The 24763-nt window shown below is 35.8% G+C and overlaps 2 pseudogenes; one reads left to right on the forward strand and one right to left on the reverse strand.

The window, feature by feature from the left end:
- Positions 1–999: 999 nt before the first annotated feature.
- On the reverse strand, positions 1000–7036 carry LOC120114425 (annotated as a pseudogene).
- Positions 7037–12566: 5530 nt separating this feature from the next.
- LOC120114353 lies at positions 12567–13879 on the forward strand (annotated as a pseudogene).
- The last annotated feature ends 10884 nt before the right edge of the window (positions 13880–24763 follow it).

Genomic DNA, 24763 nt, shown 5'->3' on the forward strand with positions numbered 1-24763 from the left:
GTAATTGATCTACGACAATTTATGTTGTTAGAATCAATTACCAAAGCCAGAATCAAAGATTGCCTTGGGTATTCGGTATACAAGATAAAGTCACGGGGATAGCCCTTGTAGACAAAGTAACCGACGTGAATCCCAAAGAGAAATCCTTATTCTATGATCATAAGGAAATTAAGTCAAAGCAAAGCTTGAGGCTACTTTTACCGTATTTATTCATAATTTTCATCTTCTTATTTTACTTTAATTTCTTTTACTTATTTAATCGTTTTTATTATTTTAATATTTTCTTACTAAAATTTCCCCCATTTTTACTGTTTCACGCCTGGCATAAATAAATCAGACAGAAATTTATAATTTTCTAAGTCCTTGTGGAATCGACCCTTACTTCTCTTTACTACGGATTTCCTTTATTTATTGATTAAGAATAAAGAATTTATTTTGACATCCAAAACGATAGTTGTCATATACCTTGGTCATTGGCAAAAGAAAATGATAAGTATGATAAGCAATATATCAACAGCTCTCAAAATTAGCTTTTCCTGGTTACTCTACCTCGGTTAGAGCAGACTGAACTTCGGCGAAGCCAGCACTTTTTATTTTCCCATCATTTACACAGCCAACAGAACCTTTCGTTGGCCTATTAGAAAGTTCAATATTCAAGCGTATTCTTCTTGAAGCAGTGCCTTGAATTACAATCTCTGAATTTGTTCGTTGCTGAGAACTATGGGCTCTAATCTTGATTCCTGTTCCAAGAGTTCCAGTGTTCATTCCAATACCACACCAAGATCACCACCACTATTCACATGATTCTTCAGACTGTTCAATAACCCAAATATTTCTGGTTCTAAACTCTTGGTTATGAAGTGTTGTTTGAGTATGGGTAGATTCAAAGCAAGCTTGCTTTTGCAGTGATCTCTTGTTATCAATATGCCCCTAAGCCACCTCTGAGCTCCAACCTCTCTATCAAACTGGTAGAGAATGTAAACCACGTAATTGGCTTGTACACTCAAATTTTACTATGTACAGATTTACCTACAAAGCAGGATAATAACCAAGAGTCGCATTTGCTTCTAGCCTTTGCATGGTTCTCCTAATACTCCACTCATGGCAGAATTCAAGGGCAAGTCGAAGGGCAGTTCCAAGTCCTAGTACAACAAAAACACCTGTACAATGTCTGTCCAAGTTCTGACATCAAGCATAAATGGCAAAGCTGCTTCCTAAGAACGTTATTTCTTATAAACAGGCATGTGAAGAATACGTGTGAGGTGTACATACCGATAATGATGTTAACAGGCAGTGCAGAGACACCAAGAATAATGGATATCAGAAAATCCAACAACAAACCACCAATGGATATTGAGAATGCCACCCATAATGGAGTAAAACAACCCTGTCATAAAAAATACAAAATTAACACAAACAGGAAGACTTTTCTCAAAGAACAAGGTCGACCCCTGTTGACGGGCACAGTTATCCGCTTACCCTTTGGCGTTCATGTGGAGTAAAGCTTGGATCGGCCCTCCAAACCCAGTAATTTGTCTGCATCATGAAACATGTTATGTATGGCTCATAAAAAGTCTCGTTGTGGGGTTACGAATTATGTGGGTTGGGGGTGTGGGGGCGCAGCCCCCGCGGTACGGTACAGGGTTGATTTTGTAATTATGTACCAGGGTTTTCTATTATAAATAGAGATGTAACCTAGACCTAAAAAATTATTGAATAAAATTCTAGCGCCGCCTAGGCACCGAGGACGTAAGCACATTGCCGAACCTCGTAAAATTCTCGTGTTCTTTCGTTTTCTTTACCCGTTTTCGTCAACAATTGGTATCAGATGTCAGGAGCAAAATTCGAAGTCGCAAAATTCGATGGTCAGGGTAACTTCGGATTATGGCAAACGAGGGTGAAGGATCTATTGGCGCAGCAAGGGATCTTGAAGGCTTTGCGACCTACAAAGCCGGCGTCGATGGATGAGGAAGATTGAGAAGAATTGCAGCAGCGAGCGGCAGGAACCATACGATTATGCTTGGCGGACGAGGTCATGTATCACGTCATGCATCTATCGTCTCCAGACGAAATTTGGAGGAAGTTGGAAAGTCAGTTTATGTCCAAATCCTTAACGACAAAACTGTATCTGAAGCAGCGGTTGTATGGGCTGAAGATGCAGGACGATCACGATTTGGCGCAACACGTGAATGTCTTCAATCAAATCGTTTCTGATCTGGCTCGGCTTGATGTGAAAATTGAGGATGAAGACAGAGCGATGATTCTGTTGTGTTCGTTGCCTTCCTCTTACGAACACATGGTGACTACTCTTACATATGGGAAAGAGACTATCAACGTTGAGGAGATTACTGCAGCCTTGTTGGCTCACAACCAGCGGAAGCAGAATGCAGGGGAAAGCTCTCAAGCCGATAGCTTATATGTCAAGGGTAATCGAGATCGTGGACGGAAGCCAGAGAAGGCAGGGTCCGGGAAGCGGAATTCCAGATCCAAATCCAGGGATAAGAAGACGATTCACTGTTACAAGTGCAAGGAGGCGGGACATATGAAGCGAGACTGTCCGAAGTTGAAAAAGCAGACTGATGAGAAGCGTGATGGCTCATCCAAGTCTGTGAACGTGGTCGAGGATGATACTTCTGATTGCAGTGAGGGTGATATGCTTTCTATTTCAACGACACAATTGACGGATGCTTGGATTCTTGATTCTGGATGTTCTTATCACATCACGCCAAATAGGGAATGGTTTTCGACATACAGGCCTGTTAATTCTGGTTCGGTTTATTTGGGTGATGATCGATGTTGCAATATTGTTGGTATTGGTGATGTCAGAATTAAGATGCACGATGGCTCCGTTCGGACGTTGAGTGGTGTTCGACATATCCCAGACTTGAAGAAGAATTTGATTTCCTTGGGCACTTTGCACAAGAATGGTTTTATCCCTAAGGCTGACGAGGATAGGGAAACCATTCGGATTGTTAAAGGAGCATTGACTGTGATGAAAGGCAAAATGACTGCAGGGAATATCTACAGATTGTTAGGGAGTACCGTTGCAGGTGGAGTTCACTCTGTTGAGTCCTGTGATGGTACGACAAACTTGTGGCATATGCGCCTTGCTCATCTTAGTGAACGTGGTATGGCAGAATTACACAAGAGAAACTTGTTGCATGGTGTCAAAAGCTGTAAGCTCGATTTTTGCAAGTATTGTGTTCTTGGTAAACAGACTAAAGTCCGTTTCAAGACTGCGAAGCACACAACTCAAGGGATTCTTGATTATGTGCATTTTGATGTATGGGGCCTTCCACGACATCGTCTTTGGGTGGATCTAGGTACTATGTTACTTTTATTGATGATTTTTCACGGAAAGTTTGGGTGTATTTTTTGAAACAGAAATCTGAAGTTTTTGAGAAGTTCAAGCTGTGGAAAGCTGAGGTAGAAAACCAAACAGGACGAAAAATCAAGTGTTTGCGGTCTGACAATGGTACGGAGTACACAGATTCACAGTTCCTACAATTCTGTAAGGAGCATGGGATTCAGAGGCATTTTACAGTGCGCAAGACACCACAACAGAATGGTGTTGCGGAACGAATGAACAGGTCGTTGAATGAAAGAGCCAGATGTTTGCGGTTGAATGCGGGGCTTCCCAAACACTTTTGGGCTGAGGCTGTTAACATGGCGTGTTACCTTATCAACAGATCGCCAAGGGCATCGCTGGCTGGGAAAGTTGCAGAAGAGGTATGGACTGGTCATGATGTTAGTTTTGATAACTTACGAATTTTTGGTTGTCCTGCTTATGTGCATGTACCTGCTGATGAGAGATCCAAACTTGATGCAAAATCGAAGGAGTGCATTTTTCTGGGTTACAAGAAAGGTGTCAAAGGATTCAAGTTCTGGGATCCAGTTGCGAAGAAAGTTGTGATTAGTAGAGATGTCGTTTTTGATGAACAGTCTATGTTGCAGCAGAAGCAAGACACGACAGTGGTAGATTTCGAGCAGTTTCCAGTTGAGAAACCAGAAACTTCTCAACCGACTTCTGGTGGTTCCACTACGGATGATTTGCAGGATTATAGTCTCGCCAGAGACAGGGTGAGACGGACGAATATAAAGCCTCCGAACAGATTGGGTTTTGAAGACTTGGTATCTTTTGCACTTACTGTTAGCAGTGATGATCCAGTTACTTTTCATGATGCCGTTACTAGTCAGGAAAACGACAAGTGGATGGCAGCCATGGTTGAGGAGATGGAGTCTTTGAATCACAATCGCACATGGGAGTTAGTTCCCTTTCCTGAGGGTAAGAAGCCGATTGGTTGCAAATGGGTGTATAAGAAGAAACCAGCAGTAACAGAAAAAGAGGGGGAGAAGTTCAAGGCTCGTTTGGTAGCGAAGGGTTTTTCACAGCAGAAAGGAGTTGATTATGATGAAATCTTTTCTCCTGTGGTCAGGCACACTTCAATCCGAGCAGTACTTGCATTGGTGGCTAGTTGGGATTTGCATTTAGAGCAGATGGATGTTAAAACTGCTTTTTTGCATGGTGATTTAGAGGAGCAGATCTACATGCGGCAACCTGAAGGTTTCACTCAACCTGGAAACGAGCATTTAGTTTGCAGATTGAAGAAATCTTTGTACGGGTTAAAACAGTCTCCGAGACAGTGGTATAAACGGTTTGACTCCTATATGATCAAGATTGGCTACAACCGATGTGAGTATGATTGTTGTGTCTATGTTAAGAGCCTTGATGATGGTTCTTTTATTTTTCTATTACTGTATGTTGATGATATGTTGATTGCTGCGAAGAACATGGATGATGTTATCGGTTTGAAAACTTTATTGAGTCAGGAATTTGATATGAAAGATTTAGGTGCTGCAAAGAAAATTCTTGGAATGGAAATTTGCAGGGACAGAGACTCAAGGAAACTGCGGCTATCTCAACGGGGTTATGTTGAGAAAATGCTAGAAAGGTTTGCGATGAGCAGCGCGAAACCAGTTAGCACTCCATTGGCGAATCACTTTAAGCTCTCATCAGAACAGTGCCCTAAGACAGATAAGGAAGCTGAAAATATGGCAAAGGTTCCGTATTCTAATGCTGTTGGCTGCTTGATGTATGCGATGGTATGTACTCGTCCTGATTTAGCTCATGCTGTTAGTCAAGTTTGTAAGTACATGTCTAAACCTGGTAAGCAACATTGGGATGCAGTCAAGTGGATCTTTCGGTACTTAAAGGGTACTGTGGGACATGGAATTGTTTTTGGGAGTCAGCGGGATAATCCTTTGGTTGTAGGATATGTGGATTCAGATTATGCAGGTGACTTGGATAATAGAAGATCTACGACAGGGTATGTGTTTACTCTTGGTGGAGGGCCTATTTGCTGGAAGTCTACTGTTCAATCTGTCGTGGCACTATCTACAACTGAAGCTGAATACATGGCAGCGGCTGAAGCTGCAAAAGAAGCTTTATGGCTTACTGGTTTAGTGAAGGAGTTGGGTGTTCAACAAGGTGGAGTTCAGTTGCTTTGTGATAATCAAAGTGCTATTCACTTGGCTAAGAATCAGGTGTATCGTGCTAGAACTAAACATATTGATGTAAGGTTCCACAAGATCAGAGAGTTGGTTGCATCTGGAGAGGTTTTGTTTCAGAAGGTACATACTGATGAGAATGCCGCTGATATGTTCACCAAGCCAGTTACGACAGACAAGTTCAAGCATTGCTTGGACTTGTTGAATGTTTCGAGTTGTTAAAGAAGCAAGGTAACCCAACCCACATTGAAGTTTCCAAGGGGCAGGATATTCGCCAAGGTGGAGATTTGTTATGTATGGCTCATAAAAAGTCTCGTTGTGGGGTTACGAATTATGTGGGTTGGGGGTGTGGGGGCGCAGCCCCCGCGGTACGGTACAGGGTTGATTTTGTAATTATGTACCAGGGTTTTCTATTATAAATAGAGATGTAACCTAGACCTAAAAAATTATTGAATAAAATTCTAGCGCCGCCTAGGCACCGAGGACGTAAGCACATTGCCGAACCTCGTAAAATTCTCGTGTTCTTTCGTTTTCTTTACCCGTTTTCGTCAACAAAACACATTTGAGAACCAGTCTCTGCATGACTACAAGATGTTACAAATAAACGACAAAACATAATAAAACACTGCAGCACCAGTTTTCTATGTTTGATTTGGACTAAATCTCAATATCACCACTTAATACTCAAATACCATAAAATTATTTACACAACTTTCTTTTCTTTTCCAGCTTTAAATTTGGTTAACGAAACTTCTTGCAATCAACCCCAAGTTAAAATTGAATGTTTAGTATCTTGTAGGCTAAACCGAATAAAACTAGCAGTCATCCTCAGGAGCTTACACATTTACAGCTACTGCTCTGAATGACAAAAGTAAATAAAATCACGTATTAGTCACAACTTACAAATAAACTAATATTAATGCACGAAATCAAAATTCGAATAATTGCTGACATATTTCGCATTTGTTGGATCCTTTTGCACAAAACCAACAGCCAATCCAAGATCAATGTGCTTTCGCAATATCACATTTACATTAGCACCCAAGATCCACAAGACCTTCCTTTTCCTGCTGACAAACTCTAAAGAAACATACAGATAGTAATTAGTTAAAGTATTCAATACTGCAGATTGATTTCAAGATTAATAGCAGAAAAAACAAGTTGAAGGGTAGAGGTAATCATAATATTGGATGGTATATTTAAGATTGCTGACAGACCAGCGAATTGAGTATTAGCTTAGATGGCATGGATACTAATTTGCTACTGATAGGATTTGGTGGAGGTTGCAGGTTCAAGATTGCTTAGCGCTTAAGGTCCTAAGGTCCTCCTCAGGAGGGTTAATTAGATAGGGCTACGGTGGATTACGAAACATAATAAATGAGAATACAGGATGTTGTATGAATGACTGGTAGAAGTGAAACAAAAAAAACGTATAAACATACCTGCATTCTACGCCAGAACTAGTGTTTCTCAAAAAATAGACCTTTTGAGGAGCCACACGAAGCAATTCCTCCATAATGCAGTCCATATCTTTTGATGATTGAGCTACTGGCTGCTGAGTTACATGAGGCTCATCCTTGGTTACCACTTACCACAATGGTTAACAATGTGATAACACCAGGGTGTTTCCCTGCTTCTCAAGGTCAGACTCAGGTAAATTACTGGAGCGGTAACTAGCTCTGGCGCCAGTTCAACCTTCATTCTGCGTCTGATTGTAATTTACAGCGTTTATACAACATCCTTGTAGTTCTAAAAGATTTAATTTTGTGAAGTTCCACAGTACTCACTGTTGATTTCAGAAACATAAAAGAAACAAGCATCAAAACTACCAGCCAGTCAATCAAAACTTTAGAGACTACTTAATTATTAGCAAGTAAAAAACTGCAGAACGCCAGGCTTAAACCCTTCAAACTGTGCTTAAAACAGAATACAACAGACAGTTGTATAGTTCTATCACATGGATTCTAGACTTGAAACTATGAAACCAGAACCAAGCCATCAGAGATAACCCACAAACATGATGCACTACTTTAAATTAGCTCAAAGAATGTAAATTTTCGGTATGAAGTGACAGAAAACAAGCATATACAAAAAGTAGTAAAAGATGCGTTAAAATTTATTTCATAGGAAAGGGAGAAGCCTGTACCTGAAGAATGTATGCTTCCTTTGAATCACTGGTGACTTTGCTGACAGTCGAGAGTTGAACAAACAACAGCAACAATGAGATTATGAGAAGTGGGAGAAACTAAAGAATCAGATTTTAGTTATTGTTAATATTGAACTTTTTTATTTGATATTTTAATTTAAAATTATTTTTATCGGAAAATAAATTAATTCGCTGTAGAACAAAATCATGTCTAAAAGTGAAAGAGGTTGGAATCACAGCTTTCACAATGTCTGTTACCAGCATGATTCATCCCCTTCAAACTTCTTCATTCCATACCAAACTCTGCAGTTTTGGCCGCACGGCTATTCTTATATGTAAATGTTCAGTTTCGGCTCCAACCCCAAGTCGCATATGCATGTCTCTTCCTTCCCAAACACAAGTTTTCGTTTGTGTTGATAAATAATGCCTCTGGAATCAAGCAAGCCTGACCACTAATCTGGTGAAGGAGATAAGCATAGAGTACTCGAAAAAGAAATCAAAGACACGATATCCACCATAACTCATCACGTATGCGGTATTCATAAACCAGAATCAAGCCACAGTGGAGATGACATGGCGATGAGCATGGTGTGAGAATTATAACACTTGCAGGAAGCAGTGCTAGGGCCACAATGAGAAGCGAGTTGGATAAGAAATCCAGCATCCCACATGGGATTTCACTTGGCGAGTCTGACATACTGAATACCTACGTGAACAGCAATTTCCAAGCTGTTAAAAACTTTATCATGTTCGGCAGCAGCTACAACACCAATGATCCCGGTGTCCATTTGGACATCTCGGATGTTTCCGAACATGAAGTCAATCAGTAGCAATAAGTGCAGGAGGGGAAAGAAAAAAGAGAAGGATTCTGCCAAAACCGAACATTTCGATTAAGTTAAAGAACACGAAATTGCAGTCAGAAGTGCTGAAACGAAGCATGTCCAAGTCAGTATACATTGCAAAGAATAAATCTTTTTATTGCTTTACTTAATATCCAAGATTATGCTTGCATGACAGCATGTAAAAAGGTAAAAACTAAGGGAATCCGTCTATTCCCATTGTATAACTATGCTTCTTTCCGAATCATGTCTTTGATTATATATCATTTTGCCGTTTTCTGCGTTATTGTTTTCCGAATTTTGATAAATTGGTGTTTCCAGTTCCACTTGAATAATACAGTAAAAAAAAGGATTTATAATTTCATTATTCATATTCTTGGTGCCTGGTGAATGTTGTTGAACAATATATAAGAATAGAAAATGAATGAATTGTAGTATAAAACATGATAAATCTGATGTGGTTGGCCAACGTCAATCAAGCACAGAGGAAACATACATGTAGGGATCCCCCCAATACCCATTAGGACCACACAAGCTGTTTTCGCAGGGAAGAAACCGGGGTTCTGTTGACCAAACACCTTCTATCATTGCTCCATCAGTTTGGGACATGGGCATACTCACCATATTTGCTCTGCCGCTCATGTTCATCTGCAACTCTATTGGGCACTGCCCTGAAAACGTCAAGTCCATGGGCGAGTCAGTTGTGCCGGGTAGCGGCCATGTCGATGATGTAGCAGCGGTCAAGTTGGCGACACTAAACAAGCCATCTGGAGGGGCTTGTTTCATCTGTGTACCCCACGTTGCTTCAAGTGAGGGTTGATTGAACCACATCATGCTTGTCATTGATGGCCCTTGGCTTTGAACAGGCTGATGCCATTGAACCCCAATTTGACTTGCTCCTGCTTGACCATCACGTGCTTGATCATGATTTATGACAAGGTCAGGCTTGCTAGAATCTGGTTCTACTGAATCCTGAACAAGGTTCATGGTCCCAGATATCGGTGCTGACCGAACTTTGCTCAAGTTAGAAGCAACGCTAGGTTTAGCAGGCGAAAGGACTCTAAACCCTTTACCATCAAGCAACTTGGCCTTGAGTGCACCAAGAAACCCATCAGCATCATTCCCCGTCCCACATGCTTCCTCAAAGGAGAAAGGCTGAAGATTATCAATCGAGAAAAACTTGATAGACGAGTTTGAAGGTAACCGAGGTGGTTCGAAGTTGGTGCGGGCATTAGCTCCGCGCAAGGCGCGGGCAGCATCATCGTAAGCTCGAGCTGCATCTTCAGCAGTGTCGAAAGTTCCAAGCCAAAGCCTGACCTTTTGCAAAGAGTCTTTGATCTCAGCCACCCATCTCCCTGATGGTCTCTGCCTAACTCCCACGAATCTGTGGTGTCCTCTGGACGATGATTTCTTCTTTCTCGAGGTCACTCCTGTTGGAACTGTCATAGTTAAATTCTTCGTTTTTATGGAACCTCTGAGTAGCTCAGGTTCGGGTTTCTTATAATGGCGGATTTGGAAGGGATGAGCATCTTTGGAATGCCATTACTGGACAACAAAGAAAATGGCAAAACCCGGTGCTTAAAATATTGGGATGTCTATTTCAGGCCTAGTTTATATCGACTTAAAAATAAAACAAAATAAAATAACGTCATCATCTTCTCTCAACTTAACAATAAACACACAGATTTTAAAGTGTAATTCTATAAATTAATTTGAATTTATGGTTTTTTGTAAATTAATTTATAATTTATAAATCAACGCTTTATCCGCGACTTAAATGAATTCTATAACGATTTCACTCTCTGCGACTTATATTTTGTTTAATATACTGTAATTAATTTTTTGAAAAATAATTTACATAAAATAGATTACCTCAAAATTGTATTACGTAAAATGAATTATATGAAATTGTTTTACATAAAATAAATTATCTAAAATTATTTTACGTAAAATGAAGATGTTATTGTATAAATCATTTTCAATTGTTTGATACACTATAATTGATTTTATAGAAAATAATTTACATAAAAGGATTAAAGTTCGGTTCGGTTAATATTTTCAAAAATTTTTGATTCGATTAACTATTAAAGAAAAAGTTTGGTTTATTTGGTTAATGGTAATTCAATTCGATAGGTGGTTGAATTAACTACTTGAACACCCTTAATTTTAATTATTAGTATTTTATTAGCATAATACTAAATTATTATATTAATATTAAATATATAAATTAATATTACTCATTATTAATAATTTAATAATATTAAAATTATATTATATGTATATTAAATAGTTTAATAATTAATCTTTTTATTAAAATGATATTAAAATACTAATTTAATATTAAATGTATAAAATAATATTTTTGAGTGCTTATACTCTAAAGTGAAAAGTTAGGAAAATATTTTACGGAAAATCATATGGTAAAATAATTTACAGAAAATAAAAAGAAACTAGGAAAATGAATTACATTGAGAAAATCAATTACAACTATCAAACACAAGAAAATGAGGAAAATATTTTTTGAAAAATAAATTTCAGCTACCAAACACACCCTTAAATGAATTCTATAACACTTTTTAGTGAGTATAATTCTCAATTTCATGTTTGTTTGATAGACTGTAATTGATTTTCTAGAAAATAATTTACGTAAAATGAATTAGCTGAAAACTGTTTTACATAAAACGAATTACATGAATATTGTTTTACGTAAAATTGATTACATTTTTTGGGAAATATTTTTCAAAAATTATTTTACGGTGTTTTGATATTATTTTGTAAATCATTTTCAATTGTTTGATATATTATAATTGATTTTATAAAAAATGATTTACATAAAAGGAATAAAGTTTGGTTCGGTTAATATTTTTCAAAAAAATTGATTTGGTTAACGATTAAAGAAAAAAAGTTTGGTTTATTTGGTTAATGATTATTCAATTCGATAGGTGGTTGAATTAACCATTTGAACACCCTTAATTTTAATTATTAGTATTTTATTAACATAATACTAAATTATTATATTATAAAAATAATATATAAATATTAATAATTTATTTATATTAAAAATATAATATTACTAAAATTATATTATATGTATATTAAATATTTTAATAATTAATATTTTTTATTAAAATGATATTAAATATTAATTTAATATTAAATATATGAAATAATAAATTTTTGAGTGCTTATACTCTGGAGTGAAAAGTTAGGAAAATATTTTACATAAAATCATATGATAAAACAATTTACATAAAATACAAAGGAACTAGGAAAATGAATTGTATTGGAAAAATCAATTACAACTACCAAATACTATAAAATATTTTTCGTAAAACCAATTACAGCTAACAAACACAAGAAAATGAAGAAAATATTTTTCAAAAAATATTTTTCAGTTATCAAACACACTCTTCATATATATATATATATATAAAAAAGATGGTTTGTGTTGATTTTCCTTACTAGTATAATCAAAGGTAACCTGGAAGACTAAAATATATTAGGGTAAATTACGTATTTAGTACGTAAATTATCAGTTTTGATCCGTTTTAGTATTTAAAATTTTATTATTTTTGAAAACTATACTTCAAATTTAGTTTTTGTTTCATTTTAGTACCCCCACCGTTAAAAACTTTAGGTTTTGTTTCATTTTAGGACCCCGTTAAAAATTTAACATTAAGTTTTAAAAAAATTTAAAGTTTATATACTAAAACATACAAAAAATGATAGTTTAGGTATTAAACACATTAAGCTTTTAACATGGTTACTAAAATAAAATGAAAACTAAATGTTAAGTATGATTTTGAAAAAAATTGAAAGTTTAGGTACTAAAAAGGACCAAAAATGATAGTTTAGGTATCAAATGTATAGTTTAAATTGATAATATAAAATATTAGAACCTAACTTTTTTCAAAATGATGATCAAAGTGAACAGACTGAAAACATAAAGAACCACCAGCATAGTTTATCCAATTAAGAACAAATGTACATGCCTTATTTTAAGCCCAAAAGGAAACCCAAATAAGGATATAGCGAGGGCATTTAAGGCTTAGGGTTTTAACAAAGCGTTTTTTCCTTGAGTCGAAGCCGCCTGAAGGGGAGCAGAGTGAGAGAGCCAGAAAAATGAAGACCATACTTTCCTCGGAGACAATGGACATTCCCGATGGGGTGAACATCAAGGTCAAGGCCAAGATGATCGAAGTTGAGGGCCCCAGGGTAAGCTTACCCGCAACTTCAAGCACCTCAACCTCGATTTCCATCTCACCAAGGACGAGGAGACCGGCAAGCGCAAGCTCAGGATCGAAGCTTGGTTCGGCACCAGGAAAACCAGCGCCGCCATCCGCACCGCCCTCAGCCACATCGATAATCTCATCATCGGCGTCACCAAGGGTTACAGGTACAAGATGAGGTTCGTCTACGCTCACTTTCCAATCAACGCCTCCATCACTAACGGCAACAAGTCCATCGAGATTCGTAACTTCCTTGGCGAGAAGAAGGTCACCCATCTCTCCCACATTCCTTCCTTTTCAAATATATTTTGCTTCATATTTATTATGAATCCTATTCTGATTATTTCTGTTGATTCATTTCATCTTTTTTCATATGATGCACACCCAATCTCAATATCTTGAATCCTTGTACGAGGCTGCTCCATCTTTAGGGTTTTAAGGTTTCTTACATTTGTATATGGTTTTCTATTGTAGTTTGTTGGAATTACATATTCGTATCAATATCCCTAGAAGCTTGTCATTTTGGACACCTAATAACTTAATGAAAACTAGTATCTATGTTGTTTGCGATTGCTTTAATTCTCATTCATATGTCAATCTTTTGCTTAATGTCAACACCTTTTATTGAAACTTGAGATTCTTTTTGACTTTTATTACTGATGTGTAGAAATGTACGACCACTGTTTTCTTTTTCAACCAAGGTGTGTTTGTTGAAGGGTTAAGGAACAATATTTACTCTTGAATTGTCTTTCTATTATTGGTTTGGTGACGTTATATATATATATATATATATATATATGGCTCCGTCTTCTGTTGGTGTACATTAGGTGCGTAAGGTGGATATGTTGGAAGGGGTTTCCATTATTAGATCTGAGAAGGTTAAGGATGAGATCGTGTTGGATGGTAATGATACCGAACTTGTGTCACGTTCAGCAGCTTTAATAAACCAGGTACTCTCGCTCATTAAAGATTTTTAAACACTCTTGCCCTCTGAATCCTAGTATTTCACAATGTTTTCTGACTGACTGGCTCACTCAAATCTTCATTTTGAACAGAAATGTCACGTGAAGAACAAGGATATTAGAAAGTTCCTTGACGGTATCTATGTTAGTGAGAAGGGTAGGATCGCAGAAGAGGAGTGAGGTTGTGTTTGGTTGGGGGAATGTGAGATTCTCATGGGAATGGAATCCACATTCCCCCGTTTGGTTGGCTGAGAATGTTATTCCTGATAATCTGGTTTTTTTGTTATATTACAGAGAATGTCATTACCTCATTTTCCTTAGATATTGTTGAATTATCGGCGTTTTAGACTAAAATGTTCTTATTTTTTTCCAAAAATATCATTATTCTGTTATTGAATAATAAAAATTCTACGAATGTTAAATTACAAATTTATCCTTAAACTATTTTAGATTTACAAAAAAAAAATCTATAATTAAAATTTTATATGAAGTTGAGGGGTTAAAATAAAATTTTACTCTTTCATTAAACCTTTTTATATTTTCAATTTTGTAAAAAAAATTATATAAATTTTATAAATTTAAATTTTTTAAAGAAAATATATAAATATTTTCCAATTTGTTAAAAAATAAATATATAATAAGGATAAGTTGGTCAAATATACATTCCAATAATCTTTTATTTCTTTAACCAAACACGGTAATCTTACATTCCTGCTAAATCAACCAAACACAAAATATAATATTCCCATTAATCATATTCCCTAATAATTTTTTATTCCCACTGATAATCTTACATTTCGTGAACCAAACGCACCCTGATTGTTATCTCGAATCCTAGTTTTGGTTGCTGTTTTATTATTTTTTTTCACAGTAGTATGTTGGTAACTTAGTTTTTGTTGTTTTACCCTCTTTCCCTGGATTATGGCTGTTTGGAATTTCATTCGGTTACATGTTACTAGATGAAATGGGTGAAATTTACAATTCCTAGCTGATTGGCTCAAAATTTTACATTTGATACTACGGTAGGAGCCCTGCTTACCTCGTTGGGATCACATCACTTCAATCAAGAAATAAATAATTAAAGTTAGAAAATAAACAAGGTCGAAACTTTTCTAGGCCTACAAGGTTTATTGAGACACATTTATAACCAGCTAAATTTATGTTCTACAAAGGTATAATTCAATTTTATGCCATTGAAGTATGATTTTAATATTTTTATTTTGCTCTTTTCTTTATATATGGTTTATGCAACGTTTGTATCGTTAAAGTTTTGTTCTCCTTATGTCTAATTCAGGGTTTGTTTAGTAAACTTGTGGTTATATATTGATTCCTCCATATTTATGTCATGTGATGAACTTTCGTTGCATTGTTTTGAGGGGTTTTTTGTTTTTAACTTTGTTATGGTTCAATGCATTGTACGTATATATTTTACAAAGTTAAGCAATTGCCCTTTTTTATGGTTCAATAAGGTTACTTTAAAGTTCTGTTGATGATTTGGATGGGAGATGGTCGTTTACGACAGTTAGCCCTTTTGATTTGGCCAAAAAATTGTGGAGAAAATATCAACGAACATGGTGGCTGTAGAATTCATGGAGAGATTCAGGGTCTTGGATCTTTACCTCTCTTCTTATACCCGTTGTAGCCATGTTACTAATGGGACGAGTAATGGAGACAGCTACTGATAGGCGGTCCGTAACATTATTTACTCGATCCATATGTTCGGTCGGATAGCTGATGTAACATTTTGATAACAATCGAATTTGATAAAGAAAAAAATCTAAACTATAATTGATTTAAAGTACAAGAACATATCAATAAAAATTTGAGAAATAACTACCATTTGAAATTCAAACTGTGCATGCTCATCAAATACTAATTCTTGTAGAAATGTATCGATATCCAATATCAATACGATTTTGAGATTTGATCTCATAAAAACAAAAACCAAAGATTTAGTTCAAGCATCGAAATTCTTATGTTAATATTGATATTTTAGTTACAGTATTGATAACATACCAATGGTTAGCTTGGATATAAGCGAAGCTTTAAATATTTTATTATGTATCCTTTTGTATTCGCAAGTTTTGATGTGAAATATATATTTGATTATGTGTTATGTTATCAACTACCTATCTCAATCACAAAATTTTATCTTTCATTTTGATTGTAAATGATTTATCCCAAATTTTTAGATATGGGTGACGTGTATAAATATATTGTGCTGTTGATGGCAATGTGTGTTTTGTGTTATTGCATTGTTTTGTTATAATAGTTATGTATAATAAAGATTATTATATGTATGTGTGTATATAGGCCAAATGGTAGATATATGTGTGTTTGATCATGTATGCTAATATAGCTGTTGATTGTTAAGTCAATGAAAACACTAGATGCTTATCGGTTGCTATGCTTAGATGCTTAGTTTTGATAAGATTAGTAGTAGTATTGCTAAGATAGCCTAATGTGTGTGATGGAAACATGTTCTGATAGTAAGAGTTTGGAAGTAAAGTTAGTAAGTTGCTTATAATGAATATTAATGGTATTTTTTTATGCAAGTATTAAGGTGATCTGTATGTTTGGAGGTTATGTAATCTTGTATGTGGTTTGCTTGTTGGTTCATGATAAATGTGGAGTGTATTAAATAGTTAGAATGAATTTAGGGGTTACTTAAAGTATAAAGAAGATCATTAGGTTCGAGACTAATTTGTGAGTTTCAAAACTCGTACCTTGATTTCGAGTTGAATTTCGATACCAACCCTGTTAAAAAATAGAACCTTCTTTTATGTTTAAACCCTTTTAAAGTTTGAAAGGTTAAATTTAGTACCTATAGTTGTTGTTTATGATAATATAGTCTTTTAGAGTGATGATGATGGATGATCTGATTGTATATTTGTTTGTATGTTCCATTTATCTTCATAATCAATTTAAATCTTAATTTTGATTTAATCAATATGATGTTTTTTACCCCATTTTTAACTAATTCGAATTAGATACGTTACCTATCATGTTTTTCAACTGATATTTACAATCAAATAAATAATTGCAGTTATTATACGTGAAACCTCTTTGGGTGGCGCATGTTCCATGTCTTGGATGTTTGGGGGGTGCATTTGTGCTAAGAGGATAAATCGATTAAAAATTAATTCCCCTTCATTCTTGTAGACACCCATTTTCATCCAGGGCTTATTTAATATATATAATAATATAGTATAGTTTTTGAAAATATTTTTGAAAAACATATAATATATAGTTTTTTTTAAAATCAGTTTTTGAAAATATATATAGTATGGTTTCGAAAACACGTTTTTGAAAACGTATAATATATAGTTTTGAAAACATATTTTTGAAAACATATATAATTTATAGGTTTTATGAAAAAATCGGTTTTGGAAAACATATAATATATAGTTTTGAAAACACATTTTTGAAAGCATATAATATATAATTTTTATATATTTTTGAAAACGTATATATAATATAATTTTTTGAAAGAGTATTTTTAAAAACATATATAATATAGTTTTTTTTAAAAAAAAATTGAAAACATATAGTATATAGTTTTTAAAATGATTTTTGAAAATATAATGTATGTTATATAGTTTTTAAAATAAACATAGTATACATATTATTTTTATATATATTGTTTATTATTTATTATATTATATTATATTGTTATTAATATTATTGTTCATTTTTTTAGGGTCCAATAAGTCCAAAAATCCAAAGTTCAGGTCCAAAAGTGAAGTCCAACCGAGCCTGCAAGCCTGACCCAGCAAGCAGACCCGATGTGAAGCCCAGCCACAAGGCCACCTGACCCAATGGGCAAGTTGCCGAGCTTAGGAAGCCCAATAGGTTAGGGTTTTAACATTTATCAAAGGCGTCGCAAGCATGACAATCGTTGGATCGGATCAATTGATCCAACAACCCACAACAAATTAGGAGACCTAGCAGTCACCAGTCAACAACGCGTGGAGGCCAACCAAAGAAGATTTCTGGGGCAGAGCAAATCAAAGCACGATTTTAAAATAAAAAGAAAACCGGGAAAATAGTTTCCCGAGATCTCCGACCAACATGAACAGTTGCAGGCCCGAGTAAAACAGAGACAAGGGAAACGTCCCCTGTTATGATCGGAAATAGCCCCATCGGGGGCTATATAAATACACCAAGAGAAACTGAACAGAGAACACGATATAGCAACATAGAAACATAAGCAAAAGAAACCAAACGGAAAACATCGAAGCATCAAGAATCCCAAGCATCAAAGCAGTAATAAACAAAGCATCAAACCAAAAAAAACATTCGGTGTACTACCAAGAAAATCATAAAAACCAAGTTTGAGCCTATTTTTTGCTAGAGAACCACCGGAGGCCGAAGATTCGCCGATTTAGAAGTAAAAAAGTGAAACTTTAAATCTAGATTTACGCTGATTGAGGCCTTTTTGGAGTAATCGGGCTTTGGTTCCATACTCACGGGGTTGAGAGTAACATTTGGTTAAGTTTGGTTTTTTTAGGCCACCGGAGACGGTGGTTGGAGCGGTGGTGTCTCGTCGGGAAGTGGCCGATATTCGGCCAACTAAGTGAGAGTTGAGAGAATATTTGGGGGGTTTAATATTTGAGAGGAATAGTGAAAATGATTTTTTTCTTGATTTTTTTGGCTATTTATAAGGGGTTCCTTGGTGTAATTAGTAAATAGTTAAATTATTTCCACAATCCCCGCAAATTTGATGTGTAATTCATTTTGGTCACCTATTGTAATTTCGCCATCAGATTTTGAATTAATTCAATTTAATCCCTATTTATATTTTTATATTTATGCAATTAACCCCCTAACCTTTTTAATATTTCTTGTAGCTCATTTTTTTGGATCAATTTGATCCATAAATTTCAATTTGTTCCAATTTGATCCCTTAAGTTTTATTTATTTCCTTTATTTTATTATTTATAACATTTAACATTTTTTTATTTTATTTTTTATTTCTTTTGAAAAAAAAACATTTTCTTTTTTTTTCTTGATTTTTATTTTTAAATGATTTCTTTTGAAATTTAACATTTATACATTTTTATTTTATTTTTTATTTTCTTTTAATTTTTAATATTTTCTTCATTTTATTTTATTTTTCTCTTTTAACCTTTTTATTTTTACCTTTTTTTTATTTTCTTAATTAAGTTTTTTTCTCTCTTTGATTTATTTAATATTTATCTTTCAATCTAACATTTTTGACTTTTTCTTAGTGGCAATTTTAATAGATCAAAGGTAAGTAATTCGGATCGAATCTTTAATCTTTAATTTAACTTTTAATTTTTGAAATTAAGATAACCGTGAAATTAAACTGGTATCGAAATGGCAGTACAAGGGTGCTAATCCTTCCTTGACTGTAACCGACTCCCGATTTTGACATATTTCTGGTAAAATGCATATCAGGTAAGATGATAAATTAAGGTGTTCGGTCAACCTAATTTAAAAAAAATAAATGATCGGTGGCGGCTCTAACATGTTTTATTTAAGTCGAAGCTTGATTCCGGGCCCACCCGAATGACGTTTACGACAGTTTGGCGACTCTGCTGGAGACAGGTAAGTGAGTCAGACCAAAATTAATTTATGGTTGTCTTCTTAAGCGAAAATTATGAGTTTAAATTTTAATTTATCTATTTGATCCTTATTATTTATCTTTGATTATTTTTTCAAATAAATAGTTGTATTGATGTTTTTTAATGATTTCATCTTTTCAAAATTTCTCTCAGGCTCTATACCAGAGCCCCAAACCTTTTCGTAAGTGGAGGTGAAAGCGACGCCTTCGTGGGAATTTATTCTTCGTACAGGCCTAGCAAGTAACCTTCGGGATTCATATACTTTATGTCTTCGTGTGAATTTATTCTCCTTACAGACATAAGGGAATGTGTCCTCTCGAGTTTAACTTGGTCCACACAAGCTTGTAATGGGATTAGGAGTGAGGGTCTGACAAGCCCAAGGGGGCACCAGCAATGAGAACTCGGGTACCTTTTTAGAACCTAAACTAGGAGACTGTAAGGAATTAAAGCCCACCCCAAAACTCCATTTCAAAACCTAGGATGCTTGAGCTATCTCCTGCTTTATTTTCTGTTCAAAGCATGCGAACTAGAAATATATGTGGTTAAGATTTATTAAAACATTTAACATGCGGGATAGAGATCATGTCCGGGTAGAAATAACAAGCATGTAGGGTATATATCATGTGAAGTAGGAATCTTCATTTTAATTATTATTTTGATTATTATTTTTATCTTACTAACTTGTTTCCCTGTTGTTTTCTTTTATTTCTTTCATTTACATCATTTAAAATAGGTGTTGATCCACAAAAAGTGTTCATTAAACACAAATAATTTGCATTAATGGACAAAGGGGTTGTAATGCAAGAGGTGAAAAATGCAGAGGTCCGGCTATGGTCAGAGAAGACTCAGAAGGAAAAGGGAGATAGTTTGCAAGGTAACTATGTGTCAGAACTGGTTGGTTATATTTCTGTCAGCCTTAAACAGAATGATGTTCAAGAGTTGCGAAGCATTTAGGACAGTTGGAAAACGAAAAGAAACAGAGATTCTGCCAGAGTATGGTGATATCGCGCTTCTACTCTATGTCAATATAGAAGACCCCCTAATTCGAGCCTTAGTGCAATTTTCAAATCTGGGGTACAGTTGTTTTACATTCAATCAAGAAGACATGATACCCACAACTGAAGAGTGTATTACTTTACTACATTGTGAATGAATCAAAATGTACCAGGTCTACACCAAGTACATCAAAAGTCAGCCTTTCAAGAATGGGCTGGCAAAAGTTGCAGGAGTAGATGAAAAGTGGGCAACTGACCGGATTCAGCACAAAGGTAAAGGAGAAGGAATTGCTTGGACCCATATCAAGCAATTAATGAAGAATCATCCAGATGAATGGAAGGTGATTGACATTTTCGTACTAGGTATCTACGGCTTGGTTATCTTCCCAAAAATTTTGGGATACATCGAGGCGGATGTGGTGGAACTATTCGAACAACTACCTAAGCGAGTGAATTCTGCACCAACAATATTAGCTGAAACTTTTCGTTCACTAAACCATTGCAAAAAGACTGGGTAAGGAATATTTATAGGGTGCACACAACTTCTTCAGGTCTGGATCCATAGTCACTTCTGGAAGACTGACAGGATTTATTGCAGCCGATTCAGCACCACTTACTCTCCTTTGGAGGAATTCCTTACATTAAAGTGGGAAGAAGGCATCCAGAAAGAAAAATGGGTGAAGGTATTCACACACTTTCAAGATAAGGACATTCTCTAGAGAACCCCTTCGTTTACCCATAGTGACATCCTTTATCGATGTGGAGACTCAGGAATCATAATGTTACTTGGATTATGGGGAGGAGTCGGCTATTCTTCGCTTTTAGCACTTCGACAGTATGGGGCACGTCAGTTTGTCCCAACTACACATGGAATATTTGGATCAGAATTCGTATACCATGAGGACAACTACAAGAAGAAGGTCAAAGATGTAGCTGAGTCATGGAAGAAGATATTCCATATGGATGTCGTGGTTGCTAAAGACATGCTTACTCTAAATTATTTAGAATGGTGGAAGCTAAGGAAGAATGACATCATTCTCGTACAAGATCATAAAGATACTCAGGCCATGGAAGAGCATCTTAAACCAGTTCCCTCTGAATTGGAGATAGCAAAGAAAGATTTCGAAGATGAAAAAGAGAAACTAAAATAAAGACTAAGGGAACTCGAGGCTGAAAGATTCCAATGGAAGTTAGATGCCAATACTCAAAAGGATCGAGCAGACAGACTAGAAAAGGAACAGAAGAAAATCTAATTTTAGTTGGAAGACTTGAGAAAAGGATATCAAGAGTAAGTTCAGAACAATTCCAGTCTGAAAAGATCTTTCGAATATTGGAAAGGTGAAGCCAATATCCTAAAAAGGAAGTTTGAAGGATAAGATGAAATTGAGACACTAAAAGAACGGTTAAAGACTACGCAAAGACGTTTGTTAGAAAGCCAACACTAGAACAAAAGATTGAAGACCAAGGTAATTGATATGGAGAGGTCTCTTCAGAAACAACAAGAACATGATGGCAAAACGATAGTTGAATTGGAGGCCATTGTTGACAAGTTCAACAAACAGGTAAGTGAGCTTTAGATAGTTTTATTTGATGGAGGATTTCAATGGCGTTTTCGTTGAGAGAAAGCTCAGCAAAGGGTGAAAGCTAGAGATATGGTTATTCGAGACTTCTTCGAGCAAGTACAAAAAGCGACACATCGCTTGCACGGTTTGGCGAGAGAAGCTGGAATGGTCTGACAAGGTATTTATCCGGTGACAAATGAAAGAAGAAGATTTGTCAACCTATTAGAAGTTGTTTGGGGTCTAGAGGAATTAGTCAAAATGTATCTTTGAGTTGTTTTTAGTCTCTTAGAAATAATATTTTTGTCCCAATAAAGATTATTTATAATAACAGACGCGATTTTGGATCAGTGCCTTGAAAATTTCATGCATCATGCATTTGTATTTACTTTGTATTTTTATTTTTTCTTTATTTCTTTACATTCACATTAACTAGCAAAAAATGTCTCATCAAAATAGGGAACAAACACTGGACATACCACCTCAAGAATTGGACACGCCTCATCCTCATAATACCCGTTCAAAGAAGAATAAAATAGAAGCAAAGATTACTCAACTCGAGGAGAACATGCTGAGGTTACAAAGATAGCTTGAAGAAAAAATAAGTCGTAATAATCAAAATACTCTGGAATCGATCACTAAAAGTCAAGAGTCTTTGGTCGATCAAATCGTCGAAAAGTTATCTGGTTTGAATCAGGCAAGTACTCCTGGGGCAGGGACATCTGAAGGAGTAATTGTACCACATACCCCGCAGGTGGTTATCTCACCAGGAATCTTACCAGAACTTTAAGGGGATTCATCTGCTGCGAAAGCACAAGCCTCGTCTGCTGTAAAAATACAGACTTCTATATCCAATCCTCAAAATAATCCGGATGACTACCATATACCGAATTTTGACGAAGAAGCAAAACAATATAGGAAAATATCAAACAGTTGGAAGACCAGATGAAGACGGTTAAAAGGGACAATGACTATTATGGAATTGATTCTTTGGAATTAAGCCTAGTCCCAGATTTGATTATTCCTCCAAAATTTAAAGTCCCATACATTGAAAAGTTCGATGGGAATAGTTTCTTTTCAGCTCATATTACCATATTTTGTCAAAAGATGACGGGAAACATAGGGAATGTCCAACTCTTGATTCACTGCTTCCATGAGAGTTTGGTCGGCTCAGCTATCAAGTGGTACAATCAGCTCAACCGCTCACACATTCAGACATGGAAAGATCTCGCCAAGTCATTCTTGGAACAGTATAAGCACGTAAATGATATGAGGTCAGATCGTGTTATGCTACAGGGCATAGAAAAGAAGCATAACGAAAGTTTCCGACAGTATGCACAACGATGGAGGTATTTGGTTATGTAAGTTCATCCGCCCTTGGATGAAAAAGAGACAAGAAAACTCTTCTTATATACCTTGAAGGCCCCTTACTTCAGGCATTTGGTTTCCATTGTGTCCAGAAACTTCTCTGATTAGGTTATGGACGGGGAGATGATGGAAACGACCATTAAGCAAGGAAAAATTGAAGGAAGTGAGTCTAGCAAAAGACCTCCTATAAAGAAAATAGAAGGAGAGATCAATAATGTCAACGCTTTCAATACTAACGAAGGTGTTACGGTCTCCAACTCAAAATCAACCATAACTGTACCGTTAGGTACTTCTAAACAAGACTCAAGAGAACCAAGGAAAGAAAGAGAGATGGAACATTTTGATCATATTCCATGACTTATAAAGAACTCTATCAACAGCTCTTTGACACGCACGTGGTGTCACCTTATCCAGTGGAACAGCCCCCATGCCCCAAGTGGTAATATGGAAATGCACATTATGAATATTATGGTGGAGTTCTAGGGCATGCTATCGAGAACTGTCTCACCTTTAAAAGAATCGTTCAACAGATGTGCAACAGGAACCGGATTCATTTTAATAATTCAGACTCTCCAAACGTTGCACAAAACCATCTACCTAACCACCAAGAAAGAAGAATTAATGCAATCATTGAGGAGATGAGCAAGAGGGCCAAAACAAGTGTTTTTGAAGTAAAGTCTCAACTAGCATGGGTATGAAGGTAGATAGTAAAGGCATGATTTCTTGCACCACATTCTGACACACTGGAATGTGAAAATGGTAACAATTGTTATTACTACAATGAAGAAAAACATGATGTGCAATAATGTTTAGAATTTAAAGCTTTGATCTAGATCATGATGGATATGAAGGAGTTGGAGTTCTACGAGGAAGTCAAGGACGCTCTAGAAGGTGATATTTTTATGACTGGAGATTTATCTGAAAGAGGATATGGCGCGGGCCGTCCTTTAGTAATCACCCCTAAAGCAAAACCAACATATAAAGTACCAGCAAATGTGGTGATAGTTGCACCGAGACCTTTTCCTTACAAGGACAACAAACAAGTACCTTGGAAGTATGAATGTCAAGTTAGCACTTTGAAGGAAGATGTCAACGAAGTGGGGAATACTGTTGGGAAGTGTTACTTCCAAAAGTCTAACTTACCCTAGAGACCACTTGAACCATTCAAAGGGGACGTGCTAGTAGTAAATGTGCCAATAAAGGAAGAAGAGGCTGTGAAATTCCTGAAATTTATAAAACACAGTGAGTACAACATCGTGGAACAATTACATAGCCTGCCATCACGTATTTCAATGTTGGGATTGCTACTAAGTTTGGAGGCACACAGAGAGGCACTTCTAAAGGTCTTAAATCAGACATTTGTGCTAAAAGACATACCAGTCAATAAGATGGATCGATTGGTTAACAACATCCAAGTTGATAATCTCATCTCATTTTCTGATGATGAGATTTTGTCAGGAGGAAGAGATTGAGCTAAAGCATTACACATCACCACTCATTGCAAGGGGCATGCCTTACCGAGTGTGTTAATTGACAATGGCTTTGCCCTTAATGTGATGCCTTTAGTTA

The sequence above is a fragment of the Hibiscus syriacus genome, unplaced genomic scaffold (genome assembly GCF_006381635.1).
Source record: "Hibiscus syriacus cultivar Baekdansim isolate YM2019G1 unplaced genomic scaffold, ASM638163v2 tig00110223_pilon, whole genome shotgun sequence".
NCBI lineage: Eukaryota > Viridiplantae > Streptophyta > Magnoliopsida > Malvales > Malvaceae > Hibiscus > Hibiscus syriacus.